General features: G+C 43.1%; 1 long non-coding RNA gene across 1 annotated transcript; it reads left to right on the forward strand.

The window, feature by feature from the left end:
• The first annotated feature begins 2,410 nt into the window (after window positions 1-2,410).
• Window positions 2,411-6,121, forward strand: LOC103877555. The gene is made up of 5 exons (XR_001894843.2): window positions 2,411-2,452; window positions 3,300-3,339; window positions 3,715-3,976; window positions 4,449-4,545; window positions 5,157-6,121. It is a non-coding gene; the product is annotated as an uncharacterized LOC103877555 (long non-coding RNA).
• The last annotated feature ends 268 nt before the right edge of the window (window positions 6,122-6,389 follow it).

A 6,389-nucleotide genomic window follows, 5' to 3' on the forward strand; every position in this document is an offset into this window, starting at 1 on the left:
CTGTGGTCTGAGAGACAGTTTGTTATAATTTCTCTTCTTTTACATTTGCTGAGGAGCGCTTTACTTCCAACTATGTGGTCAGTTTTGGACTAAGTGCGACGTGGTGCTGAGAAGAATGTATATTCTGTTGATTTGGGGTGGAGAGTTCTGTAGATGTCTATTAGGTCTGCTTGGTGGAGAGTTGAGTTCAATTCCTGGATATCCTTGTTATCTTTCTGTCTCATTGATCTGTCTAATGTTGACAGTGGGGTGTTAAAAGTCTCCCATTATTATTGTGTGGGAGTCTAAGTCTATTTGTAAGTCTCTAAGGACTTGCTTTATGAATCTGGGTGCTCCTGTATTGGGTGCAGATATATTTAGGATAGTTAGCTCTTCTTGTTGAATTGATCCCTTTACCATTATGTAATGGCCTTCTTTGTCTCCTTTGATCTTTGTTGGTTTGAAGTCTGTTTTATCAGAGACTAGGATTGCAATGCCTGCCTTTTTTGTTTTCCATTTGCTTGGTTGATCTTCCTCCATCCCTTTATTTTGAGCCTATGTGTGTCTCTGCACATGAGATGGGTCTCCTGAATACAGCACACTGATGGGTCTTGACTCTTTATCCAATTTGCCAGTCTGTGTCTTTTAATTGGAGCATTTAGCCCATTTACATTTAAGGTTAATATTGTTATATGTGAACTTGATCCTGTCATTATGATGTTAGCTGGTTATTTTGCTTGTTATTTGATGCAGTTTCTTCCTAGCATTGATGGACTTTACATTTTGGCATGTTTTTGCAGTGGCTGGTACCAGTTGTTCCTTTCCATGTTTAGTGCTTCCTTTAGGAGCTCTTGTAGGGCAGGCCTGGTGGTGACAAAATCTCTCAGCATTTGCTTGTCTGTGAAGGATTTTATTTCTCCTTCACTTATGAAACTTAATTTGGCTGGATATGAAATTCTGGGTTGAAAATTCTTTTCTTTAAGAATGCTGAATGTTGGCCCCCACTCTCTTCTGGCTTGTAGAGTTTCTGCCAAGAGATCTTCTGTTAGTCTGATGGGCTTCCCTTTGTAGGTAACTCGACATTTCTCTCTGGCTGCCCTTAACATTTTTTCCTTCATTTCAACTTTGGTGAATCTGACAACTAGGTGTCTTGGAGTTGCTCTTCTCAAGGAGTATCTTTGTGGCATTCTCTGTATTTCCAGAATTTGAATGTTGGCCTGCCTTGCTAGGTTGGGGAAGTTCTCCTGGATAATATCCTGCAGAGTGTTTTCCAACTTGATTCCATTCTCCCCATCACTTTCAGGTACACCAATCAGACGTAGATTTGGTCTTTTCACATAGTCCCATATTTCTTGGAGGTTTTGTTCATTTCTTTTTTACTCTTTTTTCTCTAAATTTCTCTTCTCACTTCATTTCATTCATTTGATCTTCAATCACTGGTATCCTTTCTTCCAGTTGATCAAGTCAGTTACTGAAGCTTGTGTATTTGTCACATAGTTCTCGTGTCATGGTTTTCATCTCTATCGGGTCATTTAAGGACTTCTCTACATTGGTTATTCTAGTTATCCATTTGTCAAATCTTTTTTCAAGGCTTTTAGTTTCTTTGCACTGGGTTCGTACCTCCTCCTTTAGCTCGGATAAGTTTGATCGACTGAAGTCTTCTTCTCTCAACTCATCAAAGTCATTCTCCATCCAGCTTTGTTCCATTGCTGGCTAGGAGCTGCATTCCTTTGGAAGGGGAGAGGTGGTCTGATTTTTAGAATTTTCAGATTTTCTGCACTGCTTTTTCCCCATCTTTGTGGTTTTATCTACCTTTGGTCTTTGATGATGGTGACATACAGATGGGGTTTTGGTGTGAATGTCCTTTCTGTTTGTTAGTTTTCCTTCTAATGTCAGGACCCTCAGCTGCAGGTCTTTTGAAGTTTGCTCGAGGTCCACTCCAGACCCTATTTGCCTGGGTATCAGCAGCAGCGGCTGCAGAAGAGTGAATATTGCTGAACAGCAAATGTTGCTGTCTGATCATTCCTCTAGAAGCTTCGTCTCAGAGGTGTACCAGGCCGTGTGAGGTGTGAGGTGTCAGTCTGCCCCTAGTGGGGGATGTCTCCCAGTTAGGCTACTCGGGGGTCAGGGACCCACTTGAGCAGGCAGTCTGTCCATTCTCAAACTCTGTACTGGGAGAACCACTACTCTCTTCAAAGCTGTCAGACAGGGACATTTACATCTGCAGAGGTTTCTGCTGCCTTTTGTTTGGCTATGCCCTGTCCCCAGAGGTGGAGTCTACAGAGGCAGGCAGGCCTCCTTGAGTTGTGGTGGGCTCCACCCAGTTCGAGCTTCCAGCAGCTTTGTTTCCCTACTTAAGCCTCAGCAAGGGCGGGTGCCCCTCCCCCAGCCTCACTGCCGCCTTTCAGTTAGATCTCCAACTGCTGTGCTAGCAATGAGGGAGGCTCCGTGGGCATGGGACCCTCCGAGCCAGGTGCAGTATATAATCTCCTGGTGTGCCGTTTGCTAAGACCCTTGGTAAAGTGCAGTATTAGGGTGGGAGTGACCCAATTTTCCAGGTGCTGAGTGTCACAGTTTCCCTTGGCTAGGAAAGGGAATTCCCTTTCCCCTTATGCTTCCCAGGTGAGGTGATGCCTCACCCTACTTCGGCTCTCGCTCATTGGGCTGCACCCACTGTCCGACATGCCCCAATGAGATGAACCTGGTACCTCAGTTGGAAATGCAGAAATCACCCGTCTTCTGTGACGCTCACATTGGGAGCTGGAGGCTGGAGCTGTTCCTATTCGGCCATATTGGCGTACCACCTTTTTTTTTTTTTTTTTTTTGAGACGTAGTCTTGCTCTGTTGCCCAGGCTAGAGTGCAGGGGCACAATCTTGGCTCACTACAAGCTCCACCTCCCAGGTTCGCACCATTCTCCTACCTCAGCCTCCTGAGTAGCTGGGACTACAGGTGCCTGCCACCACGCCTGGCTAATTTTTTTTTTTTTTTTTTTTTTTGTATTTTTAGTAGAGACTGGGTTTCACCGTGTTAGCCAGGATGGTTTCGATCTCCTGACCTCGTGATCTGCCCACCTCGGTCTCCCAAAGTGCTGGAATTACAAGTGTAAGCCACTGCACCTGGCCGAATGGGTATCTCTAAGCCACCATTTGGCCACACTTAGAGAAGTTCTGGATTAAGGAGAGTTTCAGGCAGTCAAGAAAAGCATCCCATATTCATCCCCCTTTGACAAATTATTAGATCCTGGTTACCTTTAACCAGTTGAACATAAAATTTCAGATTATATCTTCATAAGAATTTATAATAAATTTTTAAATTTCAGATTCCATTGAAAAACTGATGAACATCTAAAAAGAGAGAAGGTAGGGCTTATCTCCAAAATCAAAATGATAGTTGCTTTTTTATCCTTGGGGAGACTAGACTTTTCTTTAGGGTTCTTCAGTGCCTTCCAGAAGCCAGCTTTGTTTTTCCATGTTTGTATCTGTGGTAGACAGAATTTGGGGTCCCATTACCTTGTCCCTGGCATTACTCAGAGGAACATGTTATGCTACCTAGGAAAAAGGACTTTGCAGCTACAATTAAGGGTACTCATCAGTTGTTCTTAAGATAGGAACATTTTTCTGGATTAGCTGGGTGGTCCCAATGTAATCACACGAGCCATTAAAGAAGAGGAAGGCAGAAGAAGTTAAGGACATTGAAGCAGGAGAATGATTTGACACACTGTTGCTCACTGGCAGATGGAGGTGGCTATGTAAGAAGGAAGGTGAATGGCCTCAAGGAGCTGAGAGAAACTCCCAGGTGACAACTAGCCAACAACAGAGATCTCATTCCTACAACCTCAAGGAACAGAAGTCTGCCAACACCCTGAATGAGTCGGAAAGTGCAGTCTTCTTCAGAGCCTTTAGATTCAAGCCCAGCTGGCTGACACCTTGTTTTCAACCTTGGGATACACTGAGCAGAGCCCAGAAGAGCCTGCCTGAATTCTTAACCTACAGAACTGTAAGGGAGTAAATGAGTATTTTAAGCTGTGACCACAGCACTAGAAAACTAACAAAATCTAAATGTTTTCATTTAAAATAATATTTTGGCACTGGGTGCAGTGGCTCTTGCCTGTAATCCCAACACTTTGGAAGGGCGAGGTGGGCGGATCATGTGAGGCCAGGAGTTCAAGACCAGCCTGGCCAACATGGTGAAACCCCGTCTCTACTGAAAATACAAAAACATTAGCCAGGCATGGTGGTGCGTGCCTGTAGTCCCAGCTACTCTCAAGGCTGAGGCAGGATAATTGCTTGAACCTGGAAGGTAGAGGTTGCAGTGAGCCAAGATTGTGTCACTGCACTCCAGCCTGGACAACAGAGTGAGACTCCATCTCAAAATATAAAATAAAATAAAATAAAATAATAAAATAAAATGGTAAAATAAATATTTTGGCCTGGAATTTTGTTTTCAGTTTGGTTTTTTGTATTCTTAGACTTGAATTCATTGCTGGATGATTCCCTATGTACAAGTTCCCTGCCTCTCTTTAAAGACCACATCAGATGCCACTTCCCGCAGGAAGCTTTCCCCAAGTAAGTCATTTGTTGTCATTAGCCTAATGATCTTTGCTGGAAAAGTCCTCGTTTGTTGGTGAGTGAGAAATGGGGGATGTGATACAGTTTGGATATGTGTTCCCACCCAAATCTCATGCTGAGTTGTACTCCCCAGTGTTGGAGGTTGGGCTTAGTGGAAGGTGATTGGTCATGGGAGTGGATTTCTCATGAATGGTTTAGCACCATCCCTTGATGCTGTGCTCGTGATAGTCAGTGAGTTCTTGCAAGATCTCGTTGTTTGAAAGTGTGTGGCACCTCCCCTGCCTCTTGCTTCTGCTTTCACCATATGACATATCTGCACCCTCTTGACCTTCTGCCATGACTGGAAGCTTCCTGAGGCCTACCCAGCAGCAGACGCCACTATGCTTTCTGTACAGCCTGCAGAATCACGAGCCAATTAAACCTCTTTTCTTTATAAATTACCCAGTCTCAGGTATTTCTTTATAGCAATGGAAGAATTGGCCTCATACAAGGTGATAAAGGATTGAATGTATATATGAGGAGGGGGGATATTTGGGAGCCAGACAGAAAAATAAGTTCATTAACTCATTCAAGAAATACTGACCAAGCATCTATTATGTTTCTTCTAGGTGCTAAAGATACTCTGGTGAATATGACAGACAAAGTTTCCCTCTGATGAACTCTACATTGTAGAGGAGGGAGGCAGATAATACAGAAGTCAACAAATAAATGAAGAAAAGTCTCCAGACAGCAATAAGTCCTATAAGGGGCAAACTTCCAGTAATACATGAGAAACAGAAAAAGGAAGCCCCTTTAGAGAGAGTAACTGTTAAAGCCTTCTGTAAGAATGTGATTGTTGAGCCGAAACTTGGATGATGAGAAGGAAAATGTGCCCAAGAAGGGAAACAGCAATTGCAAAAGGCCAGAGGCTGGAGGGAGCTTGACATGTTTTCTGAACAGGGGAAAAATGACTATTTGACAAAGAAGCAGTAAATGAGTGAGAAAGTACAGCCAAGGTCCGATTAGCAGAGAGAGGCCCCAATCAACTAATGTCTTGTAGACCACAATGAGGGTGCGGGTTTTATTACATATGTACTGGACACCAATTGCTGTGGAATATTATTGCAGCTTCTTCCAGACCAGACTCTTGCAGGAGTCAGATCTTGGAAGAGGGGTCATATGAGGCTGGAGCTGTAGGAGGATGCAGCTGCAGTCAGAACCATGGCAGGCTTGCAGGGATGATGGGAAGGACAGAATAAGTATTCCAACTGCTCTAATCTTACAGTCTCTTGCCAGTCCCTCCCACTAGCTACAAAACAGAAAGGGAGAGGACAAAGCCACCTTGGTGGTGCAGTTATCCAAGTGGTCAGCCTCATAGAAAAAGGAGAGAATGTGTTGGAGAAGGCAAAGGAGATCATTACACACAGACTTGCTGTTTTCCGTACCTACAACCTCTTCTTAGCTGGCAGACTACTAGTTTACCTTCATAACTATCTTCCAAAACCCACATGGGCGGAGGGAGATAACTGGAGTTAATGTATTCTAAGGTTCTTCCATTGTCCAGGAAGTAGTAAAAGTACTAATTTATACTAAACTATTGTAAGTCAGGAATGCATGGTATAATTTCTAAAGTGGTCACTTAAAAAGGAGATAAAAGAATATATACCTAAAAGGTCAATAGAAGGGGGATATGGAATGATAAAAAAAAAATACTTGACCAATTCAAAAGAAGACAACAAAGGAGAGGAAAAGGAATGTAGAACAAAGAAAAGATAAATCATACGATAGATTTAAACCCAAATAAGTTATTATTTCAGTATTTCCATGAATGTAGATGGACTGTGCTACAATTCAAATTTAAA

The sequence above is a fragment of the Papio anubis genome, chromosome 12, assembly GCF_008728515.1.
Source record: "Papio anubis isolate 15944 chromosome 12, Panubis1.0, whole genome shotgun sequence".
NCBI lineage: Eukaryota > Metazoa > Chordata > Mammalia > Primates > Cercopithecidae > Papio > Papio anubis.